The sequence below is a fragment of the Cibotium barometz genome, chromosome 19 (assembly GCF_041138505.1).
Source record: "Cibotium barometz isolate CiBa-2024 chromosome 19, ASM4113850v1, whole genome shotgun sequence".
NCBI lineage: Eukaryota > Viridiplantae > Streptophyta > Polypodiopsida > Cyatheales > Cibotiaceae > Cibotium > Cibotium barometz.
The window spans coordinates 35284537-35296923 of NC_141064.1; the positions used below are offsets into that span (position 1 = coordinate 35284537).

Genomic DNA, 12387 nt, shown 5'->3' on the forward strand with positions numbered 1-12387 from the left:
TGACTAAATCATCATAGGAATCAAGCTCTCGTAGGAAGAAGAACCAACAAGTATGACCCTTTTTTAACCTGGAGTCAGGTTGCCATAAATGAGCATGACCCTTTCATAGCCTCGAGTTAGGTTGGCACCCCTAAGGTGTTTCATGTGACTAGCTCCAAACATGTGGCTATTACATTCCATGTACACCATAAATAAACCTACACATTTTGACTTCTACCCTTGACTCTTATAGTCATTATCACATCATTAGCTAAGGCAACCTTTGAGTTGCAACCATAAACACATAAATACAAAGACACCATGCTTCCCTCCATCAACAAATGGGATATGGTTAAAAATTGCACGAGACAAATAAAGTGGTTTGCACACATGGTGAGGGAAAGAATCGAACTCTCCCTAAAATCTCCAATATCACCTATATTCAAAGTGTAATGAGGAAGATATGTAACTTGGGATGCATCCATCAAGCTTTTTGAGGATAAATATCATTTGAAGAAACAGTTTAGTCAATTTCATCGCATTATAACAAGATCAAGTAAAATACTGAGGCCAGTTTTTTCACAACCCGATCTTAGCTCAGTTGGTAGAGCGGAGGACTGTAGTGATGTCTGTTATCCTTAGGTCGCTGGTTCGAATCCGGCAGATCGGAGTTCCTCTTTTTAAAACACTACCGCATGCACGGCTCAGTTCTTTTTCTAAATATACATTTTAGATTTGTGATTTATGTAATAACCTTAGATCTATTTTATACATAGGTAGCTGTTATAAATTTTTTTGGTTCTCTAAAAGTTTCTACTTTATTACAATTATTTCGGTAAAATACCTACTTAGGTAGCTATTCTACTTTATTATAAATTATTTCATTATTGTAGAAGTTTATGTAAATGTATATATATCATGAAAATATTAATACTACATTTAATGCACAAATTCAATGACCAAAATAATGTGCAGCGATAGTAACTTAATATATATTAATTGGTAGTTGCACAATAAAAATACAACAATTAGTATATTCCATGTAGTGATTATTATAGTTTTAACATTGAATTAGATTACAAAGACATGATCATTTTCTCTCCTCTTTAAAAAAAAAAGGACACACCCACCCAAAGGTGCCTAGGCATATGGTGAGGTTTTTAAAAAAGTTACTTAGGCTAAATGTTATTTAAAAAGAAAGAGAACACCCACCTATGGTGAGGTTTTAAAAAAAGTTATTCAGGTTAAATGTCATAAATAACAATGGAATGCTTGCTTAAAAATAACAATTGCCATGAGTATTCATATGAACTAATTGTGTGGTGTCTCACTTTAGCCTTTAAACTAAACTTGGATCCTTTAAACAAATTAAGGGTAGTTAAAACTTCGAGTCATCCCTTGGTTATGCATTTATATCTAAAAAACTCCTATTGAGGCTCTTTCCAATCATGCCATAGATCCACCTACGTCAAAGATCCTTTAAGAATTTATCAATCTTAATTCAAGTACACAAATTGAAATCATCACCTTCTAATATCTCATTGTAGAACTTGAACTAATGGGGACTTGGATATAATTTAAAACAATGTGTACACTTCAGGCTTGTATTCCATTCTAAGTGTGCCTCCACCTTTCCAATGGCAACTTATGTTAATGTGGTGATCTTATATGTAATTGAGGTAACTAATAACCTTAGGATGTATAGTTGCGTACCACCTAATAACATAATACCAACTTCTAGATCTCCATCAAACCCCTTGAAAATTCATACGATATCACGCGTATGCTACTTATGTGGAACCCATTTTCATGTGTTCAAGGGAACATACTCTCATAAACCATTATACTTTTTTTTTTTGGGTTGGAAAAGGAGCAAGTAGTTTATTACGTGTATCAGTTGGTTATTGAGCCTTCACCTTTTGCAACCAGAAAAGGTGATCATAGTTCCTTGGTAAAAGGATAGTTTGATATTATTGCATGGCTTTGCATTGTTTCACATTTGCATAGACTTAAACTTGGGCCCGTCCATGCTACACATGGTTTGGTTTTGTCCATAAGAAACTAATAGTTATCCTAAATAATCTTCTTGTGCAATAAGTGAAATATCTCAAAGTTGCATAATATAATGATACAAACACATAATTTGATACCCTTGATTGTTGAAATACTAATAACAATCAAATGGTCCTTACAATCACTCACTCCCCTGAAACACAATTGGGTCTAAATTTTCTATTTTGATGCCAAAGGAATTGTTTACCAACTTTCAATTCGAAGATGCCTCTCAAAACTTTACAAACACTCCAAAATAATGTGAATTATAGCTTTTAATTAAAACCAAATCCAACAATATTATCTTTAGATATTTTTCTTAACAAGTCTATATATTATTGCTTTCCAATATTAGTTGTCCATGATAGTATGAACCTTAATTCATTACCATATAACCATGTAATCTATCATCAAATGTCATGACTGTTGATTCCATATGTGATGTTACATGTGTTATGATCATTTTCATGGATGTTACATAATCTTTTCGCCGTAAATGCATACTAGAAAGTTGCCATTACTACTCCTAATGAATATAACTATAATGAAGGATGATGTTCGACTTGATTCTTAGGAAGTTGATCATGGATGTAGCCCAAGGGAACGAGTTCAAATTCCATCATCTAGTGACAAAGACCGAATATTCCCAACCATAGGTGGCGACAACCACCATCACGCCATGGGATGTCAAGTGTGGCAATCTAGCAAGGGTGGAAAGAATCCTTGCCTAACACAAAAATGGCTATTAGTTTCTCATGGCCAAAACCAAACCATGTGTAGCATGGACAGGCCAAGTTTAAGTCTATGCAAATGTGAAGCAATGCAACACGAGGCGCCTTTTCTACAAAGAAAGCATGTGATATCTTTGCAAGACTTTCTAAAGCAAATAGTACTTCTAGATTACTTACTATTAAATATCAAATCACACATACATGTTTCCTTGTGAAAGTGGTGATGCTTATGTTTTAAGACAAAAAGATATGAATAATGAGTTGAGTGCACTTGGTAATATATTTATTTTATAAGAGCTTTTACACGTGGTTCTAAATGGCTTAAATCAAGGCTATACAACTTTGGTTTAAAGCATTACTGTAAAAGAAGACAAACCACTATGGATGACTTGCACACAATTCTTCTTGGGAAAGTACATAGACCACAAAAAGCCAAACCATCTATGGATGACCATCTTGTGAAAGTATAGAGCACAAAAAGACAAACCATCTATTGATGACCTTGCACACAATTCTTCTTAGGGAAGAACATAGAGCACAAGCTATTGCAGTAGGGAAAGGACCTTCAAATGAGCAATATTATGACATGAATAGAGGAAGAGGAAGAGCTAGAGGAAACTTCAACAGTAATAATAGCTTTGCTAATACAAACCGACCTTCTACCTCACAAGATAGAGAGAATTTATTTTCGGGATGTAATTTTAGAAGGAGAGGTAGATATGGAAGAGGCCAAAGCTCTAAATCTACAATGCCATTTTTTTCATGGATATAATGGATTGTTACAAAAAGTAAAGGGATGAGTCAAATGTAAAAGAGAACAAAATGCATGGAATGTTTCAAAAAGAAAACAAAATGCGTGGAATGTTTCAAAAAGCAAAGGGATGAGTCAAATGTAAAAGAGAACAAAACGTGTGAAATGTTTCAAAAAGCAAAGGGATTAGTCAAATGTTTCAAAAAGAAAAGGGACGAGTCAAATATGTAAAAAAAAACAAAATGCATGGAAATTGTGTAATGATTGTGGAAAGTCAAGAGATACTAATCTTGTTTCTATTGAAGAAAGTGAGAACACTTGAAAAGTTGATTAGACCAAGTCATGTGAAAATCAACTACATTGGTGGATATATAGTGGTGCATCCTCTCATATAATCTTGTTTCTATTGAAGAAAGTGAGAACACTTGAAAAGTTGATTAGACTGTCATGTGAAAATCAACTACATTAGTGGTGCATCTTCTCATATAACATCACACAAGGAATGGATTGATTCCATTCAATCTTCTCGTGGATTCAATGCTGCTCTACACAATACATAATATCATCAACAATTGTAAGTGAAGGAAGGCACTTACATGGATATGAGTATAGATAAATATATCATTAATACATGGATATGAGTATAGATAAAAATATCATTAATATTGATACACAATAGATAAGAAATAAATGAAGTACTTACATGGAAATGATTGTAGACAAAAAGATCATTATTTAGTATGTGCCTAATATATATTAGTAAGAATATTCTATCTATTGGAGTGATAAAATTGGATAGCTATAAGGTGGAACTTGATGGATATTAATGTCTCATCAAGGAAATAAGAAAGGGGTATTGAAGGAGTCAAGAAAGAAAAGCTTTATGAATGGATTGCTTCAATTCCTAAAAGTTATTGTATGGATGGAAATTAACCCCAAATTCCACCATCAAAACTTTGGCATATGTTCATCAATTGGAATATTCTATCTATTGAAGGTGATAAAATTGGATAGCTATAAGGTGGAACTTGATGGATATTAATGTCTCATCAAGGAAATAAGAAAGGGGTATTGAAGGAGTCAAGAAAGAAAAGCTTTATGAATGGATTGCTTCAATTCCTAAAAGTTATTGTATGGATGGAAATTAACCCCAAATTCCACCATCAAAACTTTGGCATATGTTCATCAATTCTAGAACACTCGAGCCTTGTAAGATACAGAGAAGAAGAGGAGGAATGCAAGGGTGTTACCGGCTTGCACATCTAGTCACTCTTAGTAGAGCAACCCTCTCTTGTGGAGAGATAGGGTTCTCTACCTTGCCTCCCTTGTTATTGTCACTACAAGGAAGCTTTGCAAATGGGTGGGGAGAAAAGAGAGAGCTATGGAAATCTCAACCTCTACTTCATTGCCTTAGAGAGAGAGAGAGAGAGAGAGAGAGAGAGAGAGAGAGAGAGAGAGAGAGAGAGAGAGAGAAGAGAACTTGCACACCATCACTCGCCCACTTAGTGAGTGAGAGCACGGAGAAGAGAGAGAGAGAGAGAGAGAGAGAGAGAGAGAGAGAGAGAGAGAGAGAGAGAAGGGAACTTGCACACCATCACTCACCCACATAATCCTCAAGCATGCATGAAACAAAGAAAAGAAAGCATACAAGAAAGCTTCAACCCCACGAGAGCAAGAGACAAACTCAATTATGAGAATGGGATGGGTGGGGAGAAAAGAGAGAGCTATGGAAAGCTCAACCTCTACTTCATTGCCTTAGTGAGTGAGAGCATGGAGGAGAGAGAGAGAGAGAGAGAGAGAGAGAGAGAGAGAGAGAGAACTTGCACACCATCACTCACCCACATAATCCCCAAGCATGCATGAAACAAAGAAAAGAAAGCATACAAAAAAGCTTTAATCACAAGAACAAGAGACAAACTCAATTGTGAGAATGGGATTATGTGTTTTCTCATTAGGCAAAAATGTCTTATATACAAGACTCATATTTACAATGTGTGGTCGCCCATGTAATGTTTGGGGGCCCAAAGGCTAGTCTAGGCTAATTTCCTAGTCTAAGTATACACCGGGTATTTCACAAGTCGTAAGCTTGGTTTTGACTATCTTTTGGCATTACACAAGTAAGATCAAAGATTTCCGAGAATCAATTACATAAAGCACATTAACCAGTACAAAAAATATGGCTCGAAAATGTTACCACCATGTGTTTGGAGTAATGTTAGCCAATGTAGTTAGCATACTCCCCTCCCTAATCATGGTTCCATCCTTAAAATTAGCGCTCAAAGGGAGTTAATGGTAGAAGCCCTTGAAGTTCTAATAGAAGTCAAATAGGGACTTTGTATACTAGGTAGTGCAATGGAAAGCTTTGTAAGGATGTCCAGAAGGCGATCTCATGAACATGTCTTCGAAGGTAATCATTTGCCAACCTTGCATGCTTTTGGACTTACTTGTAATAGTTGTTGAAGAGTGGGGCCTTTGTTGATGTCAAAGGCCATGACCTGGAGACCTTCATCAAAAGTGTGCGAATCTAGAAACTCCACCAAGAGGACAATGATGAGGCGAAAAAAGCAAATAGTGATGACCATGTCGAGGTCAGGCGCCTTGTGATAATCTTGAATGAACTTGCACATGGTGTGCAAAACATCCAATCCTTCTTGAGAAAGAGGGGTGGCCAAGGTGGAGGTATCTAGGGAAAGTTGAATTGTTGCTTTGGGTTCTTCTCTAGCTATTTCTCGAAGAGGTCCTAGGCCTATCTTCGTTTGACTGGGTAATAGATTTGGCTAACTCTAAGGTACTTGGGAGGAGCATAGCAGTATTCTTTCCAATATTTATCTTGGAGAAGGTAAGGCCACCACTAAACAAGTTGTTCGGCCATAAGTTCATGCATGATAGGGGAAACCATGGCTTGAGCTCTTGACCAATGGTTGAATGTTTCTTTCAGATATACTTTGATCAGGCAGATGCCCAAGCGATTAGTGATCCTGTTGATAATTGGTGTAAGGTCCTCAAGGTGTTGCCTCTCTTCTAGGATCCTAATAGCTTTGTCAATGTCAATGCCATCCAGTTGATCCTGCCAGTTGAATGGGTGGTCTCGACGAGGGGGGGGAGGGGGGACATTTGTTCCTGCTCTCCAATGGGGGGGGGGACATTTTTCCTAGGTCTCTAACGGGAGAGTAGGAACAAATGGGAGGGGGGACATTTGTTCCATCTCTCTAATGGGAGATGCTAGGATTTTGCCTTCTTCTAACACTCCCAAAGATGAGGCTGCTGCTGCATGTGGGATGAGTGGGTCATCTTGCAAAGTGGAGGTCTTTGTTAGTCCATTTAGGATGTAAGTGGAGGGGGTGGTTTGGGAGATAAAAGGGGGTAATGTTGGCATTGGAGAGGAAGGGGGTGTAATCATGGGCAGAGTGGAAGGTGTCAAGGTGGAGGTGATAGGAGGGGGTGTAATCATGGGCAGAGTGGAAGGTGTCAAGGTGGAGGTGATAGGAGGGGGAGCTGATGGTGAGGGTTGGGCATGATGTTCTGTGTCTTTATCTTTGGCTAAAGCTTCTAGGGTGTGTGTATCTAAAGAGGATCCTGATGGGGAATGATCATGGTGAGGAGCCTCGCTTGGTCTAATCCTACCGAGTGCTCCTCGCTCCTTCAGCATAGCCATCGTAGATCCAAGAGAATAGAGGTGCAAAAGTTGACCTTTACTCACATTGCCAATATGGCCTTGATAGAGCTGAGATAATGAAAGCATAGAAGCCAGTCAACTTGGAGGAAGACTTCGCATATCTTAACTGGAGGAGGGAAATGGAGTCCTCAATATAATCTCTCTCTTCCATGGGTGGTTGGAGAAGGTGAGGACTCTGCACCAAGATTGGAAGTTGAGGTAGATGACATGGTGAGGGAGAGGGAAGATGATGGAGGGTTTTGTGAAGGAGATGGTGTTTTGAAAGAACAACATGGCTATGGTGGGTTGGGAGGCTGTTATGGAAATCACTCTTATGTTATTAATAATTACATTTTAAAAAAATCGAGGATGCCTATGTGTACTATGCTGGTGGGTACGTGCAGTTTGATACTATGGTTGCCTATTTCTCAAGACAACGTTGAGATTAATTGATGTAACTTCAATTGATTATTTAATTGAAGTTAATTGATGTGGATCATGTCTATAAGTATAGGTGGTGAGATGTGTGAGGGTACCGATTGAGGTGTCACATTGTGCGAGTGTATCGATTGAGGTGTCGTACACAGATGGTAGATTAAGTAGTGGTGTGAAGACAAAGATCATGTGTTAATTATGATATTGATTATTTCATAGCCTATTATGTGGTTAGAGTTTATGTGTGCATGTGTGCACATGATAGTTTAATGTGTATATGAGTGCAAGTGAATTTGTAAGCATTTGTATATATTGTTGGACCATGGTTTTATCATGTGAAAACTTTAGAATTTTAGACAAAGTTATGTAATGTGAAGCAAAAGCCCAAAAGTAGAATAGATGCTATTTATGGCTCTATGGGCTTAAAATATGAATATGATTTAAATACCACATGTGAGGGGAGAGCCACACACGTCGAGGGGGAGATTGCACCTAATGAGTTTGTCTTTGTGCTCTCTCAAATGATTTTTATCCTATGGTTTGTGGTGTAACTTGTTTGAGTTTAATTCTCTGAGTATGTAATACTTAGAGAAAGATCCTGTTATAGTGGTATCAAACTTTGGCTAAGTACAAATTACATCCTTTGGAAGGTTGAAATTCAAAAATTACTTTGGAAATTTTATACGAGAGCAAACAAATTATCAATTGAAGGTGATAATCTCTTAGTTTAATATCTAAAGTTAGTTTTGAGAACATTCGTTATTTTGATATGTTGAAATTTTTCATTCTTCAAATAATTTAATAATTTAAAATGTTATTTAATCTATTGAAATTTTCTATTCTTCAAATAATTTTAATGAAGAGAGTATTAACCTATTTTGCTAGGACTTCTAAAAACAAAGTTTGAATTCCAATGAAACTGCTTTCTTTCATCTATAGTTAAACATCTCAAGTAAGAGGGTAATACAATTGACACACTATTTTAAGATCGAGGTATGTATAAATTCACATTTGCAAACATTTGCTATTGTATATTGGTTGTATTGTATTGTATAGTCTTTTCTAATTCCAATATGATTTAGATCGATAGCCATAGTGAACAGTCTCTGATAGTAACTTTACTCAGCCTGAGATAATAGGAAGATTATCGCATCCTTTGCCATCATGATCTAATCCCCAATAGAAAAGAATTAGCTAAATAGGAAATAATTAGCTAACTATGAAGTTAACTCGATAGTTAACTATCAAGTTAATTGATTCTCTCCACCTCTTCCCAGAATATCTCCACCTCTTCCCACAATATCTCTACACCTCCTAAATCTTCTCATGTTACCCTTTATTCTCTCCTAGTAGATACTTCTTACCTTTTCACAGCTTCTCACTGATTTACAGATTCTCTTTTACAGCCTCTTGCTAAGGGCTTGTTCCCGCACACACCCTATTCACTTGTATATTTCAACACCTCCCCTCAAGTGAATAATCCTAGCACACCTAGACCCTATACCAAGTTTCCCTCTTACTTGGTAGTCCGCGACCAGTGCCTCAAGTCCCTAAACTCATAGACCTTGACACTCTCTCTCTCTATGTGTCCAAGGCTACTACAAGTGCCCGTGACCTTGACTAAAGTGCTCACACATACATCTACCACATGGCCTACATCATCGGTGGCTCAGAGGTGGTTTTACTCTGTTGGGGCAAGTTACATTGGGTTGTGGGGTTTCTCTCTCTCTCTCTCTCTCTCTCAGCAAAGATGATCTAACTCCACTTCCTTAGGAGCCTCCATGAAGTTTGCCGATGTCGTTCCTTCTCCACTGGGTTTGCTGTAGCAGTCTCTTGCCATGTGTCCTGGCTTTCCACAGTTGTGGCAAGTGAAGGTCCTTCCTCCTACTCTGCCTCTTCCTCGTCCTCGTCCTCGAGAGAATCCTCCTCGGGTAAAGAATGCTTTTTCTTCTCCAATTGTTGAGTCCAGCCATTTCTTCTCTTTGACCCTGGTCTCTTGCTCTAGTAGAGCTCCTTCTATCTCGTGCAACTTCAATTCAGGTACATTCTTTAAGGTTGCTACAATGTTTTCATATTCACCTTTGTCCACACTCTTCAAAAGCAGTGCTAGTGCGTCATCATCTTCTACCTTTTTGCCAATGGCTGCCAGTTTGTTGCTTAATGCTTTTATATTTGTTCGTGTGTGATTAAAGGTTCACTTTCCTTCATATCCAGTTTGTAGAATTGCATTAACAGATTTATCTTTGAGTTTTTTGCTTGAGTGCCAAATAATTTATTGAGTTCATCCCATGCATCTTTTGCCCATTGTATCCCTGTGATGTGATGAATGATTTCATCATTTAAACTGAGTGTGATGAGTCCTAATGCTTTCTCATTCCTGCTCTTCCACTCATTTTCCCCACTCACCTTTGGGCATTCATCTCTTCCCTCAACTAGCCCCCACACAGATTTTTCCTCAAGAGCAAATACATGGTTTTTGTTTGCCATGTATAGAACTGCTCCCCATTAAATTTGGCTCTCTCTTGTGCCGTGCTCATGATGATGTGAAGGGGGTCTTACCTCTTGATCCAATTTCAAGATTCAAGGGCAGTGTACCCCCTTTTACAACTCAAATCTGGTCTTTAAGTGATGATTACAACAAATTTATCAGCATAAAACCAGAAATTACATAAAGCACAGGGTAACAAATCTATACTGAATGGTTGGAGTATCAAACCATCTCCGAATTGCAATATGAAGTTATAGGGATCTGTATATCAGATACCCAATGGTTAATTTGAACCCTCAATTGTACCAAAATACAGTGATTAGTACTGATTAATCATTGATTAGCAAAATAATTCTCTGTTTTGTGTGTAGAAAATAGAGTATGCGAGGAGTCCAAATCTGGGGCCTTAGAGTTCAAATGAGCTCAAATCCTTTTAAAGCCATCAATAGCAGCTAGTCTAGTAGAGGATTAATCCAAGAAACACAAGATTTGACCAAACACTGAATGCTTAATCTCTGTTTTACCTGCAGATTTGATGGAGAGCTTGGATCTCACTGTAGACTTGATGAAATCAAAAACTGTCTTCACCAGCTTGTAGGGCCAAGAGGAATTAGACCCATTGTATCTGTGGAAGAGAAGATCTCAATTTTACTTCAGAAAAAAGGCACCTGAGAAATCTCGATTTGCAGTAGCAGAGCAAAGCAGCCGGCAGTTTGACGAATTGAGTAGATGGGCTGAAGCACAGGGAGTGTAGCTATGTTTGGCTAAAAGGGTTTGGGCCAATGTTATGTGTGAAGGGAGAGAGAGCTCCTCCACTAGCTGGGGGTACAGAGAAAAGAGCTAAAAAAATGATTTTTTTAATCCTAATTAATTAGGTGATTAGCAAGATATTGGGCTCATAAATTTGATGGATTCTAAGCTAGGCTCTGATACCATGTTAAATTTGCAGCAATGTGATGAGCTATGGTGGATCAAATGCAAGAATCAACATCATTAGCAAAGAGATTAGATGATAGACGTAATTAGTGAGCAATTAATGTAGGCATGGATAATAAAAAACCATCAAATTCTCACTAGGCCAATGCTTCAATTTATAGAGTTTACATCCAAGCATCTAATCCCACTGATCTCTCCTTGATTCACTCCACCTCTTTTGCTTGATTCTCTCCACCTCTTCCTCCCAGAATATCTCCACACCTCCTAAATCTTCTCATGTTACCCTTTATTCTCTCCTAGTAGATACTTCTCACCTTTTCACAGCTTCTCACTCATTTACAGATTCTCTTTTACAGCCTCTTGCTAAGGGCTTGTTCCCACACACACCCTATTCACTTGTATATTTCAACATGATTTGCATAGATAGATAGCGATCCAGCTATTTTTTAGCGATGCAACTTCCGATCTCAAAGAGATTAGGCTTCTTTGTGGTGAATGCATCATCTAGGCAATGGGCCAATGGACCCCCCCCATCTAGAAATGTACTTGGACAGATGACATTGATGGTTAGTTGTAGGTGCATGTGTATGTGCGTGTCGTGAGATGCAAGGTGATGTGAAATAAAATGTCATTGATGGTTAGTTGTAGGTGCATGTGTATGTGCGTGTCGTGAGATGCAAGGTGATGTGAAATAAAATGTCATGCCCATAGTGGAGTGTGTAGGTGACATGCATGGGCAATGGGTGTCCTAAGTGTATACTCCTCTAACCTCGAAGATTTCTGCAACTCAACTGCCTTCTTGGACTCTCTTTGTTGCTTTCTTTGACTCTCTTTACTGCATTCTTTGACATCTCTTTTCTTGGGGAGTTAAGATTGCTTAGATTGTTGATGTGCATGACAATGGACTTTGCCCATAAAGGCAGGAGTTGGGTGGCCTCTATGGCTCGAGGGCGAGAGGGAGCAGGAAAATCCCTTCTCAAGAAGAGAATCAAGAAGAAAAGCTATATGTATGACAATGGACTTTGACCATAGCGGCAATGGACTTGGGTGCCCTCTATGGCTTCAGGGAGAGAGAGCAGGAAAATCCCTCCCCCGCCAGAGAATCAAGAAGAAAAACTAACTGAGAGGAGCCGACAATAGAATCGAAACTGTTGGAATTAGGGTTGCAGGAATGCACACACAACTTCAAGAAGATGAGGAAGCTTGAGCACAACACTGTAGTGTATTATGAGTGCCAAAAATGAAAGATAACCAACCCTAAAAGATAATGGGCGTATATACAATGCACGGGGGAAAAAACCTCCTAGTGAGGGAAAAAGTGCCCCGGCGGTCCTAAGTGTGTTCACACACATCACTACTA

The 12387-nt window shown here is 38.2% G+C and overlaps 1 non-coding gene across 1 annotated transcript; it reads left to right on the forward strand.

The window, feature by feature from the left end:
* The first annotated feature begins 565 nt into the window (after window positions 1-565).
* Window positions 566-649, forward strand: TRNAY-GUA (transfer RNA tyrosine (anticodon GUA)). Its single transcript is given in 2 exon segments — window positions 566-602; window positions 614-649. It is a non-coding gene; the product is annotated as a tRNA-Tyr (tRNA).
* The last annotated feature ends 11738 nt before the right edge of the window (window positions 650-12387 follow it).